This window comes from Bos grunniens, chromosome 28 (assembly GCF_055505025.1).
Source record: "Bos grunniens cultivar Pamir isolate PY7600 chromosome 28, Bosgru_T2T1.0, whole genome shotgun sequence".
In the NCBI taxonomy this organism is placed as follows: domain Eukaryota; kingdom Metazoa; phylum Chordata; class Mammalia; order Artiodactyla; family Bovidae; genus Bos; species Bos grunniens.
Genome location: NC_141192.1, coordinates 31470860 through 31492151, shown reverse-complemented (window position 1 = coordinate 31492151; position 21292 = coordinate 31470860). Strand labels below are relative to the sequence as shown.

The window sequence follows — 21292 nt, the reverse complement described above, 5'->3', positions numbered from 1 at the left end:
GTGGTGTCATCTGCATATCTGAGGTTATTGATATTTCTCCCAGCAGTCTTGATTCCAGCTTGTGCGTCCTCCAGCCTAACGTTTCTCATGACGTAATCTGCACACAAGTTAAATAAGCAGGGTGACAATATACAGCTTTGACCCCCTCCTTTTCCTATTTGGAACCAGTCTGTTGTTCCATGTCCAGTTCTAACTGTTGCTTCCTGACCTGCATACAGATTTCTCAAGAGGCAGGTCGGGTGGTCTGGTATTCCCATCTCTTAAAGAATTTTCCACAGTTTATTGTGATCCACACAGTCAAAGGCTTTGGCTTTGGCATATTTCAATAAAGCAGAAATAGATGTTTTTCTGGAACTCTCTTGCTTTTTCCATGATCCAGCGGATGTTGGCCATTTGATCTCTGGTTCCTCTGCCTTTCCTAAAACCAGCTTGAACATCAGGAAGTTCACAGTTCACATATTGCTGAAGCCTGGCTTGGAGAATTTTGAGCATTACTTTACTAGCGTGTGAGATGAGTGCAATTGTGCAGTAGTTTGAGCATTCTTTGGCATTGCCTTTCTTTGGGATTGGAATGAAAACTGACCTTTTCTAGTCCTGTGGCCACTGCTGAGTTTTCCAAATTTGCTGGCATATTGAGTGCAGCACTTTCACAGCATCATCTTTCAGGATTTGGAATAGCTCAACTGGAATTCTATCACCTCCACTAGCTTTGTTCGTAGTGATGCTTTCTAAGGCCCACTTGACTTCACATTCCAGGATGTCTGGCTCTAGGTCAGTGATCACACCATCGTGATTATCTGGGTCGTGAAGTATGTATTAAAATGGAATTCTAAAAAATTTCAAGTAATCTAAAAGAAGGCAGCAAAGGAGAAACAAATGTAACAAACAGGAAAAGCAAAAATTAAATAATAAAATATGCAATCCAAATTCAACCATATCAATGATTACAATACATGTCAATGAACTAAATGCTGTAATTAAAAATTAAAGAAAATCATAAATGATTAATGAAAAAAGGCCCAAATATAAGCTTGCTACAAGAACGAACTCTAAAATATAGATACAAATAGGTTGAAAGCAAATGGATGAGAAAGATTTACTATGCAAATAGTAAGCATAAGAAAGCTGGAAGAACCCAATATTTGATGAAATCAGCTTTAAGACAGGACACAACCAGAGATAAAATGAACATTTCAAAATGCTAAAACTCATAAGAAATAACAAACATAAATATGTGTATACCTAATAATAGAGTTTCAAAATACAGTGGTCCCTTGAACAATGCAGGGGTTGAGGGCTCTGACCCAGAGCAGTTCAAAGTCTATTACAGCTTTAGAGTTGGCACTCAGTGCCCAAATCTGCATTTGTGGATTCAGCCAACCACAGATGATGTGGTACTGTACTATGTAGTTACTGAAAAAAAATTCCAAAGTAAGTGGACCCACACTGTTCCAACCTGTGTTGGTCAAAGGTCAACTATATATGAAGCAAAAATTGACAAAATGAAAGGGAGACACAGACAATTTCATTATCACAGTAAGAGCTATCAAGATCCTTCCTTCAGCATTTGATAGATCTAGGCAAAATTCAATAAATAAATGGTATGAATTACACAGGCTTAAATGATACCCTCAATAACTGCAGAATATACATCATTTTTCAAGTATACACAGTATGTTCAATAAAGAAAATAAATCACACAAAATATGCTTTCTGACCACAACAGAATTTAAAAAGAAATCCGTATCTGTAAGATATCTAAGAATTTCCTTGGGGGGAATCAAAAGGATACAAGAAGACAAGCTACCACAGGATGGAGTGAAAGACAGCAGAGTTGAAATGTATGTCCAAATATTGTCGCTTGGAATTATTCATCAAAATAATATAAAAGTATTATAAAATATCTAAACTCCGAGTTTTAGGCAATATTCAAAGCAAAGGATATCTAAGTATGAAGATTCCCAAATTAAATGTGGAAAAGAAAACTATCAGATAAATTAGAACTTATGATAAAAATGTACATTTCTCGGAAAAGACAATTGTGGCCATTTCATTCAGAAGCGCTTGTAACAGTGTCTCTATTGAGAAAAAGGTGCTTCACAACCTGTCCCTGTTCAATTTAGGGAACCTAGAGTACATCAACTCAATTCTCTGTATTTTAGTTTCCTGTTTATTCTTATCAACCTTGGTCATAAACTCATAGAATAATTAATGAATTAACAAACTGAAACTATTTAGGGTTATTTGAGAAGATGCTGTTCATTTGGGTTTTATGTCCTCAGGGTAGAAGTACTACTAGATATTCAGTGGTTATACTGTATGCTTTTCTTCTAGAGCAGAAGTTGCGAATACAACTCTTACCTGATCACAATATCTTCTATCTGGTGTGGCATAAAGTAGACAGTTACAGCTAGAAGTCTTAAAAAAAAAAAAAAAAAGGATGGTAGGAACCCTAGGGATTAGAGGTATAGACTTTAATCATCTCCTAGCTAACATGTTATGAGTGGTACTTTCAGAGCAGAGCAAGTGAGTGGTGGTTAAATTCTCATGACAAAAATGGGCTCCTGCCACCTCCACCTCCCTAAGCAAACGATAACTGTTGTTGACTAAAGACTACAAAGTACAGAGAGGCAAACAGTGCTAGGCACAAAAATAAAGCAAAGTTTTCATTTCTTCCTCAGAATGTTTAATTAAAATAAATTAAGAGCAGTTTGAAATGTTTATTGATTACTTAATGTACAACCACACTTGGGTGAAATATATTCACAAGACAGATTCAAGCAAGGTAACAGCAATCTGTTTGTCTTAAAAACCTGAAATAAGAATTATGAGACTGGATCAAATTTTTTATCCCACATTTTGTAAGTACCATGTTTCTGAAACTGGTTGCAATTTTATACTTACTTTTTAAATTTTATTTATTTTTAATTGAACCATAACTGCTTTATAATATTGTATTGGTTTCTGCCATACATCAACATGAATCAGCCATAGGTATACATATGTCCTCTTTTGTGATTATCTGAATAATACTTTTTTTCTCTACTAGATTTTAAGTTATAAGTGTAGATACCATGTTTGTTTTGCTAACAATTATATTTCCAGCACTTAGCATAGTGATTGCACAAAGTGTGCATTCAGTAAACATTTTTATTGAAAAAAAAATCATCTGTTCTATTCTTTCGGCTCTCTCTTATTTCCTCATCTACATAATGTGGATAATAAAACAACATTAGTAAATGTTAAAAAGATTAACTTAGATAACATATATTAATGTTATTTAAAAGAGCAAATTGCTTTGCAAATCATGTACTTTACTTTTGTGATCCAAGATGTGTTCTTTTTTTTTTTTTTTACTAAAGGATAATTGCTTCACAGAATTGTGTTGCTTTCTTTCAAACCTCAACACGAATCAGCCATAGGTATACATATATCCTCTCTCTTTTGAACTTCCCTCCCCATCCCACCCCTGTAGGTTGATACAGAGCCCCTGTTTGAGTTTTCTGTGTCATACAGCAAATTCCTGTTAGCTATCTATTTTACATACGGTAATGTAAGTTTCCATGTTACTCTTCCATACATCTCACCCTTTCCTCCCCTTTCCCTATGTCCATAAGTCTATTCTCTATGTCTGTTTCACCACTGCTGTCCTGTAAATAAATTCTTCATTTTTCTAGATTCCGTATATATGCATTAGAATACAATACCTATCTTTCTCTTTCTGACTCACTTCACTCTGTATAATAGGTTCTAGGTTCATCCACCTCATCAGAACTGACTCAAATGTGTCCCTTTTTATGGCTGAGTAATATTTCAACATGTATATGTACCACAACTTCATTATCTGTTCATCTGTCGATGGACATCTAGGTTGCTTCCATCTTCTAGCTCTTGTAAATAGTGCTGCAGTGAACAATGGGATACATGTGTCTTTTTCCATTTTGGTTTCCTCAGGGTATATGCCTAGGAGTGGGATTGCTGGGTCATATGGTGGCTTTATTCCTAGCTTTTTAAGGAATCTCCATACTGTCTTCCATAGTGGCTGAATCAATTTACATTCCCACCAACAGTGCAATAGCATTTCCTTTTCTCCACATCCTCTCCCAGCATTTATTGTTTGTAAATTTTTCATGATGGACATTCTGACTGGTGTGAGGTGATATCTCATTGTGCTTTTGATTTGCATTTCTCTAATAAAAAGCAATGTTGAGCATCTTTTCATGTGTTTGCTAGCCATTTTATGTCTTCTTTGGAGAAATGTCTGTTTAAGTATTTTCCTCACTTTTTCATTGGATTGTTTTTCTGGCATTGAGTTGTATGAGCTGCTTGTATATTTTGGAAATTAATCCTTTGTCAGTTGTTTCATTGGCTATTATTTTCTCTAATTCTGAGGACTGTCTTTTCACCTTAGTTATAATTTCCTTTGTTGTGCAAAAGCTTTTAATTTTAATCAGGTCCCACTTGTTTACTTTTATTTCCATTACTCTAGGAGGTGGGTCATAGAGGATCTTGCTTTGATTCATGTCGAGTGTTCTGCCTATGTTTTCCTGTAAGAGTTTTATAGTTTCTGGTCTTACATTTAGGTCTTTAATCCATTTTGAATTTACTTTAGTGTATGGTGTTAGGAAGTGTTCTAATTTCATCCTTTTACATGTAGCTGTCCAGTTTTCCCAGCACCATTTATTGAAGAGGCTGTCTTTGCCCCACTGGATATTTTTGCCTCCTCTGTCAAAAATAAGGTACCCATAGGTGCATAGGTTTATTTCTGGGCTTTCTATCTTGTTCCATTGGTCTATATTTCTGTTTTTGTGCCAGTACCATACTGTCTTGATGACTGTAGCTTTGTAGTATATAATCTGAAGTCAGGAAGGTTGATTCCTCCAGCTCCATTCTTCTTTCCTAGGACTGCTTTGGCTATTAGGGGTCTTTTGTGTTTCCATATGAATTGTTAAGTTTTTTGTTCTAGTTCAGTGAAAAATGCCATTGATAATTTCATAAAGATCACATTGAATCTGTAGACTGCATTTGGTAGTATAGTCACTTTCACAAAATTGATTCTTCCTACCCAAGAACATGGACTATCTCTACATCTGCTTATGTTGTCTTTGATTTCTTTCATTAGTGTCTTATACTTTCCTGTGTACAGTTCTTTTGTCTCCTTAGGTAAGTTTATTCCTAGATATTGAATTCTTTTTGTTGCAATGGTGAATGGGATTGATTCTTTAAATTCTCTGATTTTTCAGTTAGTATATAGAAATGCAAGTGATTTCTGTGTACTGATTTTGTATCCTGCAACTTTGCTAAATTCCCTGATTAGCTCTAGTAATTTTCTGATACTATCTTTAGGGTTTTCTCTGTACAGTATCACGTCATCTACAAACAGTGAGAGCTTTACTTTTTCTTTTCTGATCTGAATTCCTTTTATTTCTTTTTCTTCTCTGATTGCTGTAGCTAGGACTTCAGAACTAAGCTGAATAATATTAGTGACAGTAGACACCCTTGTCTTGTTCCTGATCTTAGGGGGAATTCTTTCAGTTTTTCACCATTGAGAATAATGTTTGCTGTTAGGCTTATCATATATGGCCTTTATTATGTTGAGGTAGGTTCCTTCTATGCTCATTCTTTGAAGAGTTTAGTCATAAATGGGTGCTGAGTTTTGTCAAAGGCTTTTTCTGCATTTATTGTGATGATCATATGGTCTTTTTTTCAGTTTGTTAATGTAGCATATCACAATGATTGATTTGAGTATATTGAAGAATCTCTGCATTCCTGGAATAAACCCAATTTGATCATGGTGTATGAGCTTTTTGATGTGTTGCTGAATTCTGTTTGCTAAACTTTTGTTGAGGATTTTTGCATCTATGCTCATCAGTGCCTGTGGTTTTCTTTTTTTGTGTTGTCTTTGTCTGGCTTTGGTATCAGGGTGATGGTGGCCTCGTAGAATAAGTTTGGAAGTGTTCCTTCCTCTGCAATTTTTTGAAAGAGTTTTAGAAGGATAGGCATTATCTCTTCTCTAAATGTTTGATAGAATTCTCCTGTGAAGCCATCTGGTCCTGGGCTTTTGTTTTTACCGAGATTTTTGGTCACAGCTTCAATTTCAGTGCATAATTTCTATTTCTTCCTGGTTCAGTCTTGGAAGATTGAACTCTTCTAAGAATCTGTCCATTTCTTAGAAATAATCCGTCCAGGTTATCCATTTTATTGCCATATAGTTGTTCATAACAGTCTCATAATCCTTTGTATTTCTACATTGTCTGTTGTGATCTCTTTTTCATTTCTAATTTTGTTGACTTGATTCTTCTTTTTTTCTTGATGAGTCTGGCTAAAGGTTTGTCAATTTTGTTTATCTTCTCAAAGAATCAGCTTTTAGTTTTATTAGTATTTACTATTTTTTTTCCATTTCTTTTTCATTTGTTTCTGCTCAGATCTTTAGGATTTCTTTACTTCTACTAATTTGGTTTTTGTGGGGTTTTTTTTGTAATTTTATTTTATTTTTTAACTTTATAATATTGTATTGGTTTTGCCATATATTGAAATTAATCTGCCACAGGTATACATGTGTTCCCCATCCTGAATCCTCCTCCGTCCTCCCTCCCCATACCATCCCTCTTGGAGGGGGGGTGTTTGTTCTTATTTTTCCAGTTGTTTTAGGTGTAAAGTTAGGTTGTCTATTCGATTTTTTTCTTGTTTCTTGAGGTATGACTGTATCATTATAAACTTCCTTCTTAGAACTGCTTTTTCAGCATCCCATAGGTTTTGAGTTGTCATGTTTTCACTGCTATTTGTTTCTAGAAATTTTTTTACCTTTTGAATTCTTCAGTAGCCTGTTGGTTATTTAGAAATGTGTTGTTTAATCTCCGTGTGTTTGTGTTTCTTATAGTTTTTTTTCTCGTAATTGATACCTAGTCTCATAGTGTTGTGGTTGAGAAGATGTTTGATACAATTTCAATTTTCTTAAATTTACTGAGGCTTAATTTGTAACCCAAGATGTGGTCTTATTGTTATTCAGTCATGAAGTCATGTCTGACTCCCTGAACTGCAGCATGCCAGGCTTCCCTGTCCCTAACCATCTCCTGGAGTTTGCTCAAACTCATGTTCATTGAGTCAGTGATGCCATCCAAACATTCCACCCTCTGTCACATCCTTCTCCTCTTGCCTGCAGTATTTCCTTGCATCAGGGTCGTTTCCAATGAGTTGGCTCTTCGCATCAGGTGGCCAAGCATTGGAGCTCAGCTTCAGCATCAGTCCTTCCAGTCAATATTCAGGGTTGATTTCTTTTAGAATTGACTGGTTTGACCTCCTTGCTGCCCAAGGGACTCTCAAGAGTATTGTCCAGCACCACAGTTGGAAAACATCATTCTTCGGTACTCAGCCTTCTCTGTGGTTAAACTCTTACATACATACATGACTACTGGAAAAACCATAGCTTTGACTTAACAGATCTTTGTTGGAAAAGTGATGTCTCTGCTTTTTAATATGTTGTCTATGTTTGTCATATCTTTTCTTCCAAGGAGCAAGTGTCTTTTGATTTCACAGCTGCAATTACTTGTCTGCAGTGATTTTGGAGCCCAAGAAAATAAAATCTGTCATGGATTCCATTTTTTTCTACTTCTCTTTGTCATGAAGCGATGGGGATGGATGGCATGATCTTCAGTTTTTGAATGCTGTATTTTAAGCCAGCTTTTTCACTCTCCTTTTTTACCTTCATCAACAGGCTCTTTAGTTCCTCTTTGCTTTCTGCCACTAGATTGGTGTTATCTGCATATCTGAGGTTGTTGATATTCTTCCTGGCAATCGTGATTTCAGCTTGTGATTCATCCAGCCTGGCATTTCACATGATGCACTCTGCATGTAAGCTAAATAAGCAGGGTGACAATATACAGCCTTGACCTACTCCTTTCCCAATTTTGAGTCAATTCATTGTCCCACATCTGGTTATAACTTTGCTTCTTGACCTGCATACAGGTTTCTCAAGAGGCAGGTAAGGTGGTCCCATATTCCTATCTCTTTAAGAATTTTCCATAGCTGTGATCCAAGGCTTTAGCATAGTCAATGAAGCAGAAGTAGATATATTTTTTGGAATTCTCTTGTTCTTTCTATGATCCAATGGGTGTTCACAATTTGATCTGTTGTTTCTCTGCTTTTTGTAAATCCAGCTTGTACATCTGTAAGCTTTTGGTTCATGTACTGTTGAAACCTAGCTTGAAGGATTTTGAGCATTACCTTACTTGAATGTGAAATGAGCACAACTTTATGGTTGTTTGAGCATTCTTTGGCATTGCCCTTCTTTAGGATTGGAACAAAAACTGACCTTTTCCAGTCCTGTGGCCACTGCTGAGTTTTCCAAATTTGCAAGCATATTGAGTCCAGTGCTTTAATGGCATCACCTTTTAGGATTTGAAATAGCTCTACTGGAATTTTATCACCTCTGTTAGCTTTATTTGTAGTAATGCTACCTAAGGTACACTCGACTTCACACTTCAGGATGTCTGGCTCTAGATGAATGATCACACCATCATTTTTATCTGGGTCATTAAGACCTTTTTGTATAGTTCTGTGTATTCTTGTCACCTCTTCTTAATCTCTTCTGCTTCTGTTAGGTCCTTACTGTTTTGTCCTTACCATGCAATATCACCTGGGTTCATTCCCTTGGCTGCATTCAGCTAATGAATCAGTTTTAAGTGATGTTTAATTGTAATGCAGAAAAAGCTGAGGCTTGACTCTCCAAGAAGGCTTCACTGACACATCTGACTACTCAGCTGGGATGACTGGAATGCTTAGGGGATGGATAAGTATCTCTGTCTCCTTCTCTCTCTCTCATCTCCCCAGTCAGGTAGCTGAATCTTCTCACATGATAGTTCAGGGCTCTAAGATGCATGAAGCAGACACTCTCTTAAGATCCAGAGTTGGAAGTTACACATCCTGCTTTCCACACAGTCTGTTTACCAAAGCATTCCACAAGACCAGCTTGGAATTGAGCAGCAGAGAAAGAGGCTTTGCTTCTTAATGGGTGACTAGAAACAGCATGTGGAATGAGATATAGTTGTTAACCATCTGTAGAAACAAAATCTACCATTAGTTCAGTTCAGTTCAGTCGCTCAGTCGCGTCTGACTCTTTGTGACTCCATGAGCCACAGCGTGCCAGGCCTCCCTGTCCATCACCAACTCCCAGAGTCCACCCAAACCCATGTCCACTTGTGCACATTTCCTAGTGGGTAGCTTTCTTCAAATAAATTTGGGATCAGTATCATCAAAAATAAAGGAATCTTAGAAGCTGCCTAGACTAACATGTTAACCTATCAATAATGCTATATATAAAACATCCCTGGCAGATCATTAACTTCTTTACACCCATACAGTTACTGTGAGAAAGGAAGCAACATTTTAAGAAGCAGTTCATATTCAGACTACTCTAACTTCCACTAGCTTTCTTAATCAGAATGTAACTAGAATCTACAAATTGTATTTGGTTGATATGTCCATATTCTAACCAGTAACAGAAAAAAATTTAATCCTCTTTATTACTTGCCATTTATTTGATATCAAAACTACCTCATTTATCTTATAGAATTCCCCACATTCTGACCTTTACGTTTTGCTTTCTTGGGATGTTGTTCAGCATGTTCCACTGTACACTGTATTTCCTATAAAATGGTCATTGATACCTAATTAAATTAAATTTTCTTGGCATGAATACATCATAACTGGTGTTGTATACTTTTGATCAAATAAGTTCAGGAGATACATAATCTCCAGTTGTTTCTCTTTATGTTATTTAAAATTTATCAATGGGTTCAGATGTGATTAGTGTAATCTCCCAAGTATGAAGTTCCCCCATGAATCTTTCTTATAGTTACTTTAGCATCCAAAATGCTTTATTTCATTAGGTTGTTGCAAACTGATTACTTCCTATGATTCTGCATTTATTAGCTGAAATTCTTCAATCAGAAACTTGATTAAACACTTTATAAAGCAAGAGAAAATAAAATGCTTGATATTTTTTCCCTTTTATTTTCTAGTTTTTAGAATAATGATTTGGTGACCTAGCAACCTTTGAAGGTAAAAAATGAGTTTTGCTTTGTTTTGAACTCATGCGTTTTAATATAGTTGCTTCAACCATTGGAGTCATTATTCTTTTGATGCACAAATGCCCATCTTTGGGCTGTAGCAGCCCTTTCAAAATGGTATCCTCTGGACACAACCACAGTGGTCTTTGATCAATTTTCATGCTTTCCAGCATAATATGTCCCAAAGTAATCATAAACATTTCTTGCCAGGATGTGGTAGGAGTCATTTCTCCTAAAAGGTTCTCCTAGATTTAATAAGAATAGGTATTTAGAGAACTTCCTCTGGGCTCAGTGATTTATTTCTACTGTGCTGATATTGCTTCCACAAACTTTTCTATGGATAGAGCAAGGAACTAAATATTTTTTAAAAAGAAAAACACATCATAAATTTATAGTGGTATTAACAATTCAAGATTTAGGATTTTTCATTAACTCACTTAATATCAGTATTTGTATGTCTTTTCACTTATTCTGAAATAATAATTCCTAAAGATATGAACATAAGTATTACTTGGTAAAGAGAATAAGTAATGAATTTAATGAATTTATGAGAAGTTATACATATACAAATTAATCATAAAACAGCAATACCAATATTATTATTAAGTATCTTTTAATTTTATTTTTATCTTTTTTCTTGAGAATATATCTCCAAGGAATGTACATTCAACTTACTAAGTTTTGTAGATACTTGAAAAATTTCTTCTATGTGTAACTAACTTGACATAGAGTTGGTCTTATTTACTTCGTTTTATTACTGACTTTTTAAAAGAGATTTCTTTGCTTTTCAGATTACTTTGATCTAGGATAACTACATATTTTGTTTATACAATTATCTTTTCAAAAAATTTTTAAATTATAACTCATATAACAAATGGTTTAGTCACTAAGTCATGTCCGACTCTTGCGACCTCATGGACTGTAGCCTGCAAGGCTTCTCTGTCCATGGAATTCTCCAGGCAAGAATACTGGCGTGAGTTGCCATTTCCTTCCCTCATATCTCAGTTGGTAAAGAATCTGCCTGCAATGCAGGAGACCCTGGTTCGATTCCTGGGTTGGGAAGATCCCCTGGAGAAGGGATAGGCTACCCTCTCCAGTATTCTTGGGCTTCCCTTACGGCTCAGCTGGTAAAGAATCTGCCCACAATGTGGGAGACCTGGGTTCAATCCCTGGGTTGAGAAGATCCCTTGGAGAAGAGAAAGGCTACCCACTTTAGTATTCTGGCCTAGAGAATTCCATGGACTGTATAGTCCATGGGGTCGCAAAGAGTTGGGCATGACTGAGTAACTTTCACTTCCTCCAGGAGATCTTCTCATTCATTTAAAGTATACAATAAAACATTGCTTAGTGTACTCAGAGTTAATCCATAACCATAATCAAAATTTAGATCATTTCCACTCACCCAAAAAGAAAGCTTATACTCATTAGCAGTCACTTGCCATTCTCTGCCACCTCCATGCCCTTAAACCCTAATTAATCACCAGTTTACTATCTATCTCTATAGATCTGCCTATTCTGGACCTTTCATATGAATGGATAGTGGAATATCATTTATGACTGGCTTCTTTCACTTGCAATGTCCTCAAGGTCCATGTATGTTGTAGCATTTATCAGTACCTCATTTTTTAAAATTTTAATTGGAGGCTAATTACTTTACAATATTGTAGTGGTTTTGCCATACATTGACATGAATCAGCCACGGGTGTACAAGTGTCCCCATCCTGAACCACCCCTCTCCACCTCCCTCCCCATCCCATCCCTCAGGGTCACCCCAGCACACCAGCCCTGAGCACCCTGTCTCATGCACTGAACCTGGACTGGCGATCTGTTTCACCTATGGTAATATACATGTTTCAATGCTATTCTCTCAAATCATCCCACCCTCACCTTCTCCCACAGAGTCCAAAGGTCTGTTCTTTACATCTGTGTCTCTTTTGCTGTCTCACATATAGGGTCATTGTTGCCATCTTTCTAAGTACTTCATTTCTTTTTATTGATGAATAATATTTCATTATGGAGGAGAAAAGATGGAAGAGTAGGAAGATTGAACTCACATTCCCCTACAGGCACACCAAAACAACTACTTACAGAGTAACTGTGAAAATGACCTGAAGACTAGCAGGAAGGATTTTCCACAAGTAAGATATAAACAAAAAGCACAGCAGACATGGAGGAGGGGCAGAGATGTGGTCAAGTCAGGACTCACACTTCTAAGCTAGAAACAGGAGGGCTATCACAACCACGGAGGTCCTTCCATAGAGGGGTCCAAGCCCTACATCAGGTTCCATAGCTCGGAGGTCCTGCACCCAGTAAGTCAGGTTTGAAAACCATCATAGCTTGTTTGGGAGCACCCAAAGGTTACAAGAGACTCTGTTCTTAAAGGGCGCACACAAAATCTCACATGTTCTGACTCTCAGAGCAGAGGCAGTTATTTGAAAGGTGCTTAGGTCAAACCCAAGTGCTGACCATGAAGAGCCTCCCAGAGATGTAAGTGGCAGCTGGGACTCTTCCCAGGGACTGAGAGACAGTGATGGTCTAGCCATTTTGGGCATCTCAATCTACCATGCTAACCAAATGCTGGCAAGTGACATTTTCCCCCTCTTGCCTTTTAGCACTGCAGGCCTGCCCCACTCCCTGCAGGCCTACAGAATCACATACCACCAGACTGCATGGCCAGACGCACAAGGAGCCAGCCCCAACCTTTGGTACATCTACAGCCAGTAGACAAGCGAGAGCCTCACAAAACTGCCACCTCCTAGCATACTCATGGCAGTTGGCACCATCACAACAAAAGTGCACACACACAGCTTATAGCTTACATAGGGAACACACTGAGAGCTTTTAACTCAGGTCAGCAAAAGAGGAGTGTGATTTGGGGTCCACAGAAGATATCATACATAAAGTCAATTCTCCAAGATTGGCGATGTGATATACCTACCAAACACATACAAACAAACACAGAAATTTAGGCAAAATGAAGAGACAGAGGAATATGTTTCAATGAAGGGATAAGACCAAACCTTAGAAAAAGAGCCAAAAGAAATAGAGATAAGCAACCTCCCTGACAAATAATTCAAAGTAATATTCATAGAAATGATCACTGATCTTGTGAGAAGAATGGATAACCACAGTGAGAACTTTAATAAAGAATTTGAAAATATAAAAAAGAATGAACCAGAGCTGTAGAATGTGACAACTGAATAAAAAACACACTAGAGGAAATTAACAGAAGATTAGATGATATGAAAGAATGAAACAGTGATCCAGAACACAGGGTAGTGGAAATCATTCAAGCTGAACAGAAAAAAGAAAAAAAAAATTAATGAGAAAAGTTTAATTAAAATGTTAACAATTAAAGACAAGAGATAATCTTACAAGCAATGAGAGAAAAGCAACTATTTACTCAAAAAGGAACTTCCATAAGACTATTATTAGCTAGTAAAGACAAATGTATCCTATTGTTCATTGCAGCACTATTTACAATAGCTATAACATGGCAGCAACCTAGATGACCATTGACAGATGAATGGATAAAGAAGTTGTGGTACATATACACAATGGAATATTACCCAGCCATGAAAAGGATCTCACATGAGTCAGTTCTAATGAGGTGGATGAACCTAAAGCCTATCATACAGAGTGAAGTAAGTCAGAAAGAGAAATAAATATAGTATGCTGCTGCTGCTGCTAAGTCACTTCAGTCGTGTCCAACTCTGTGTGACCCCATAGACGGCAGCTGACTAGGCTCCCCCGTCCCTGGGATTCTCCAGGCAAGAACACTGGAGTGGGTTGCCATTTCCTTCTCCAATGCATGAAAGTGAAAAGTGAAAGTGAAGTCGCTCAGTCGTGTCCAACTCTTTGTGACCCCATGGACTGCAGCCTACCAGGCTCCTCCATCCATGGGATTTTCCAGGCAAGAGTACTGGAGTGGGTTGCCATCGCCTTGATACTAACACATATATGCAGAATCTAGAAAAATGGTACTGAGGAATTTATTTGCAGGGCAGCAATGGAGAAACAGACACAGAGAACAGACTTATGGGCACGGGGAGAGGGTAGGAGAGGGTGAGATGAATGGAGAGAGTAACATGGAAACTTACATTACCATATGTAAAACAGATAGCCAATGGGAATTTGCTATATACCTCAGGAAACTCAAAAAAGGGTTCTGTATCAACCTAGAGGGGTGGGATGGGGAGGGAGATGAGAGGGAAGTTCAAAAGGGAGGGGATATATGTATACCTATGGCTGATTCATGTTGAGGTTTGACAGAAAACAACACAATTCTGTAAAGCAATTATCCTTCAATTATAAAATAAATTAAGAAAAAAGACTATCAGCTAACTTTTCAGTAGGAATTTTTCATGCCAGAAGGAAGTGACACGATATAGTCATGGTGCTGAAAGCATAAGAAACCTATAAACAAGAATGCTTTATCCAGGAAGGTTATCATTCAGAAGTGAGGAAGAGATAAATGGCTTTACAGCTAAGCAAATACTAACAGAGTCCATCACCAATAAATCAGCCTTCAAGAAAATGTTAAAGGGACTTATCTAAGTGGAAAAGTAAAGATCAATATGAGAAATAAGAAAATTATAACAAGAAAAATCTCACTGGTAAAAGTAAATATATAGTATAGGTAGTGGATCAACTATTTATAAAGCTAGCAGGAAAGTTAAAAAACAAAGGTAATAAAATAATCTTATCTACAATAAGTAAAGAATATACAAAATCAAAAAATGTAAAATATGACATCAAAAACAAAATATGGGGGCATGGCAAAAATACAGCTGTTAGAATGTGTTCCAGCTTAAGAAATAATTAACTTAGGATAGGTACAAAGTTGTTATATATGAACCTCATGGTAACCAAAATCTAATAATCTATAATAGATACACAAAAAATAAAGGAAAATAATCCAAACTTAGCAATAAAGATACTCATCAAATCATAAGGAAGAGAGCAAGAGAAGATCAACAGGACAGAAAAGAATACAAAAATAACCAGGAAAACACTAACAAAACAGCAAAATAATAAAGGAATAGAGAGAAACTACAAAATAATCCAGAAAAAAATTAACAAAATGGCAAAAAGGGCATACCTATTAATGATGAGACAGGGTGCTCAGGGCTGGTGCACTGGGATGACCCTGAGGGATGGGATGGGGAGGGGGGTTCAGGATGGGAAACACGTGTATACCCATGGCTGATTCATGTCAATGTATGGCAAAAACCACTACAATATTGTAAAGTAATTAGCCTCCAATTAAAATAAATAAAGCCCAGAGATAAATCCACGCACGTATGGACACCTTATCTTTGACAAAGGAGGCAAGAATATACAATGGATTAAAGACAATCTCTTTAACAAGTGGTGCTGGGAAAACTGGTCAACCACTTGTAAAAGAATGAAACTAGAACACTTTCTAACACCATATACAAAAATAAACTCAAAATGGATTAAAGATCTAAATGTAAGACCAGAAACTATAAAACTCCTAGAGGAGAACATAGGCAAAACACTCTCTGACATACATCACAGCAGGATCCTCTATGACCCACCACCCAGAATATTGGAAATAAAAGCAAAAATAAACAAATGGGACCTAATTAACCTTAAAAGCTTCTGCACAACAAAGGAAACTATTAGCAAGGTGAAAAGACAGGCTTCAGAATGGGAGAAAATAACAGCAAATGAAGCAACTGACAAACAACTAATTTCAAAAATATATAAGCAACTCCTACAGCTCAACTCCAGAAAAATAAATGACCCAATAAAAAAATGGTCCAAAGAACTAAATAGACATTTCTCCAAAGAAGACATACAGATGGCTAACAAACACATGAAAAGATGCTCAACATCACTCATTATCAGAGAAATGCAAATCAAAACCACTATGAGGTACCATTTCACACCAGTCAGAATGGCTGCGATCCAAAAGTCTACAAATAATAAATGCTGGAGAGGGTGTGGAGAAAAGGGAACCCTCTTACACTGTTGGTGGGAATGCAAACTAGTACAGCCACTATGGAGAACAGTGTGGAGATTCCTTAAAAAACTGGAAATAGAACTGCCTTATGATCCAGCAATCCCACTGCTGGGCATACACACTGAGGAAACCAGAAGGGAAAGAGACACGTGTACCCCAATGTTCATCGCAGCACTGTTTATAATAGCCAGGACATGGAAGCAACCTAGATGTCTGTCAGCAGATGAATGGATAAGAAAGGTGTGGTACATATACACAATGGAGTATTACTCAGCCATTAAAAAGAATACATTTGAATCAGTTCTAATGAGGTGGATGAAACTGGAGCCTATTATACAGAGTGAAGTAAGCCAGAAGGAAAAACACCGATACAGTATACTAACGCATATATATGGAATTTAGAAAGATGGTAACAATAACCCTGTGTACGAGACAGCAAAAGAGACACTGATGTATAGAACAGTCTTATGGACTCTATGGGAGAGGGAGAGGGTGGGAAGATTTTGGAGAATGGCATTGAAACATGTAAAATATCATGTATGAAATGAGATGCCAGTCCAGGTTCGATGCACGATACTGGATGCTTGGGGCTAGTGCACTGGGACGACCTGGAGGGATGGTATGGGGAGGGAGGAGGGAGGAGGGTTCAGGATGGGGAACACATGTATACCTGTGGTGGATTCATTTTGATATTTGGCAAAACTAATACAATTATGTAAAGTTTAAAAATAAAATAAAATTTAAAAAAAATTAAAAAAAAATGAAAATGGGTTAAATGCTCCAATCAAAAAACATAAGTGGCTGAATGGATTTTAAAAAAAGCAAGACCCATGTATATACTGCCTACAAGAGACTTACATCAGATCTAAGGACACACATGAACTGAAAGAGTGGGTATGCGAAAATATACTCCAAGCAAATGAAAAGAAAGCTGGGACAGCAATGCTTACATCAGACAATAGATTTTATAGAAAAGACTGTAACAAGAGACAAAAGTGGCAATAAGTAATAATAAAGGTATCAATGCAACAAGAAGATATAAGACTTGTATATACAAGACTTAGGTACTCAACCTAAGGTACCTAAATTTATAAAGGAAATATTACCTAAATTTATAAAGGAAAACTGAAATGAACAGAAGAACAGTAAAGAACTTTACTCAACTTACCTCTGGAAAGATCATCCAGACAGAATATCAATAAAGAAATATTGGCCCTTAAATGACACATTAGACTAAGAATTTCCCTGGAGGTCAAATGGTTCAGAATCTGCCTAGGAATGCCGAGGACATGCATTCGATTCCTAGTTTGGGAACTAAGATCCCACATGTCGCTGAGCAACTAAACCCCTGCACCACAACTACTGAGCCCATACACTCTGGAGCCCATGCGCCACAACCAGAGGGTCTGTGCACTGCAGTGAGGATCCTGCGTGACGCAACTAAGATCCTGCGTGACGCAACTAAGACCTGACATGGCCAAATAAATAAACAACAAGAAGATATATTTTTTAATTGACACATTGACTAAATTGATTTTATAGATATATACCAAAATACTCCATTGAAAAATAGCAGAATACATTCTTTTAAGTTCACATGGAACATTCTCCAGGATATATTATATGCTAGGCCATAAACAACTCTCAGTAAAATTTAGAAGACTGAAATTATACCAAGTATCTTCTCTGACCAAAATGGTATGAGGCCAGAAATTAAATACAAGAAAAAACTGAATAAAAAACCCAGACATATAGCCTAAACAATATGCTACTAAACAACCAATAGGTCACTGAGGAAATAAAAAAAAATGAAATTGAAAACTGAACAAATGAAAATATAAACACAACATTTTAAAATTTATGAGACACAGCAAAAGTAGGTCTAAGTGGGAAGTGTATATTGATACAGGTCCATTTCAAGAAATAAACAGAAAACTCAGATAATAATCCAACCTCACACCTGGCGGAAACAGGAAAAGGACAAACAAAACCCAAATTCAGTAGAAGAAAGGAACTAATATATACCCAAGTAGAAATAAAAGACACACACACACACGAGTGATTCTTTGAAAAGATAAACAAATTTGATCAACCTTTAGTCAGACTCATCATGAAAAAGAGAAGTCCCAAATGAAAAGTCAAAAATAAAAGAGAAGTGACAACTAACACCATAGAAACATGAAAGATCATAAGAGACTACTATACACAATTCCATGCATACTCAGCCATGTCCGAGTCTTTGCAACCCCATGGGCTGTAGCCCACCATGCTCCTCTGTCCATGGGATTTTCCAGGCAAGAATACTGGGATAAGTGGCCACTTCCTTCTCCAGGGGATTTTCCCAATCCAGGGATCGAACCCATATTTCCTGCATCTCCTGCATTGTAAGTGGATTTTTCATCACTGAGCCACCTGAGAAGCCCACTACAAACAATTAAATGCCAACAAACCATATATCCTAGTAGAAATGGATACTATCATTCCTAAAAATGTACATCAGGATCCTAAGACTGAATAAGGAAGAAATAGAAAATCTGAACAGATAAACCACTAGTAATGAAATTCAATCAGTAATCGAAAAATTCCCAACAGACAAAATTCCAGAAATAGGGATTTCCCAAGTGGATTAGTGGCTAAGACACCACACTCCTGATGCAGGAGGTTGAGGTCAATCCCTGGTCAAGGAACTAGATCCCGCATGCCACAACGAAGACCCAACACAGATAAATAAATAAATATATATTTTTAAAAGTTCCAGAAACAGTTTCACAGGTAAACCTGACCAAGCATTTACAGAAGTGTAAAAACTTACCCTTTTCAAACTACTCCAAAAACGTTTCAAGGAATATTTCCAAACTCACTCTACGAGGCCAGCCCTGATTCAAACACCAGATAAAGACACCACACATACACACACAATTACAGATCAGTATCACTGATGACCCCAATATCACTAATGAGTATCAACATAAAAATCCTCAATATCATATTAGCAAACCAAATTTAAAAATATATTAAAAGGATCATATATTATGTTCAAGGGGGATTTATCCCAGGGATGCAAGGATGGTTCAATAATAATGAATCTACGTGATATACTACATTAACAAAATGAAAGATAAAAATAATCACCTCACTGGATGTAAAAAATATTTTAACAAAATTTATCATCCATTCATGACAAATGCTCTCAACAAAGTGGGTATACAAGGATCATACTGCAACATAATACAGCCCATATATGACAAATTCACAGTATGTATCATACTCAACAGAGACAAACTGAAAACATTTCCACTAAGATTAGAAACAGGGAAATGATGCATACTCTCACATTTTTATTCAACAAACTCTTGGAAGTCCTAGCCACAGCAATCAGACAAGGAAAATAAATGAGACATCTAAAGTAGAATGGAACAAATAAAACTGTCACTATTTGCAGATGACATGATATTATATATAGAAAACATTGAGAAGTCTACCAAAAAACTATCAGAATATATGGATTCAGTAAATTTGAAGAATACAAAATTAATATACATATATCTGTGGCATTTCTATGCACTAATAACACTATCAGAAAGAGAAATTAGGAAAAGAATCCCTTTTACAATTACATGAAAAAGAATAAAATCCTAGTAATAAAGCTAACTAAGAGGAAAAAATCACGAAAGTATCTTTTAGTAAACACTGGGCTGTGAATTTAACATATTGACATCTAGTGTTGAAGTATATTGACATAAATTTGCTAAAATAAAAATGTAACAGATATTCATCTGCAAAAAATAAATCTAACCAAGGAAGTGAAGGACCTAAATTCTAAGATACTTATGAGAGAAACTGGAGATGATACAAACAAATAGAAAGACATACTGTGTTCATAGACTGGAAGAATTAACATTGTTAAAGTGCCTATACTACCTGAGGTAATTGACAGATTAAATGCAATACCTATCAAAGTACCGATGACATTCTTCAAAGAATTAAAACAAATAATCCTAAAATTTGTATGGAACCTCAAAAGACAAAATAGACAAAGCAATCTTGGGAAAGAAGGATAAAGCTTGAGGTTACATGACTGACCCCTGATTTCAGACTATGCTACAAAACTACAGTAATCAAAACAATATGGTACTAACACAAAATTATATATACATAGATCTCCTATACATAGATAGGAGAGAATAGAAAGCCCAGAAATAAACACGATTACATGGTCAAGTAGTCTATGACAAAGGAGGCAAGATTATACAACAGGGAAAAGATGATGTCTTCAAAAAGTGATGTTGGGAAAATTAGATTGCTTCATGAAAAATAATGAAACTCAATCACTTTTCACACTATATATAAAAATAAGATCAAAATCATTAAATACTAAAATGTAAGATCTGAAGCCCAAAAATTATGGGAAGAAAACATAGGCAGTATGCTCTTTGGCATAGGTCTCAGTAATATTTTTTTGAATATGTCTCCCCAAACAAGAGAAACAAAAATAAACAAACTGAATTACATCAAACATGTGAAGAACTGACTCATTGGAAAAGACTCTGATGCTAGGAGGGATTGAGGGCAGGAGGAGAAGGGGACGACAGAGGATGAGATGGCTGCATGGCATCACTGACTCGATGGACATGAGTCTGAGTGAACTCCGGGAATCTGTGATGGACAGGGAGGCCTGGCGTGCTGCGATTTGTGGGGTCTCAAAGAGTTGGACATGGCTGAGTGACTGAACTGAACTGAAAAAGCTTTTGCACAGCAAAGGAAATCATCAAGGAAACAAAAAGGCAGCCTATTAAATGGGAGATGTTTGCAAATGATACATTTGTTAGGGAGTTAAAATCGAAAAGATATAAAGTTCTCATACAATTCAGTATCAAAATAAAACCAAGTAATTGGGTTAAAAATGGGCAGGAGACCTTGAACAAACATTTTTTCAAAAAGATGTACATACATGTGGCCTACAGATATATGAAAAAATGACCAACATCACTAATCACCAGGAAAAAGCACATTTAAACTGTGCAATACAATGAGCTATCACCTCCCACCTGACTGAATAGCTGTCAATAAAAAGACAACATATAACAAGAGTTGGCAAGGATGTGGGAAAAAGGGAATATTCCCGTACGGTTGGTAGCACTGTAAATTAGTGCAGCAATCCTAGAAAACAATACAGAGATTCCTCAACAAATGAAAAACAGAACTATCATATGACCCAGAAATTTTACTCCTCTGT

At 36.6% G+C, this 21292-nt stretch overlaps 1 protein-coding gene across 40 annotated transcripts in view; it reads right to left on the bottom strand.

Annotated features, from left to right (window-relative positions):
- Positions 1-21292, bottom strand: part of LOC147343090 (uncharacterized) — a 466920-nt gene that overhangs the window by 402538 nt on the left and 43090 nt on the right. The window contains exon 3 of one of the 40 annotated variants that reach the window (XR_015157041.1): positions 269-848. The exons of the other annotated variants lie outside the window; for them this stretch is intronic. The gene's annotated coding sequence lies outside the window, so the exon portion shown is untranslated. Of the gene's footprint in view, positions 1-268; positions 849-21292 lie in introns of those variants that run through there. 40 annotated transcript variants of the gene reach the window in all.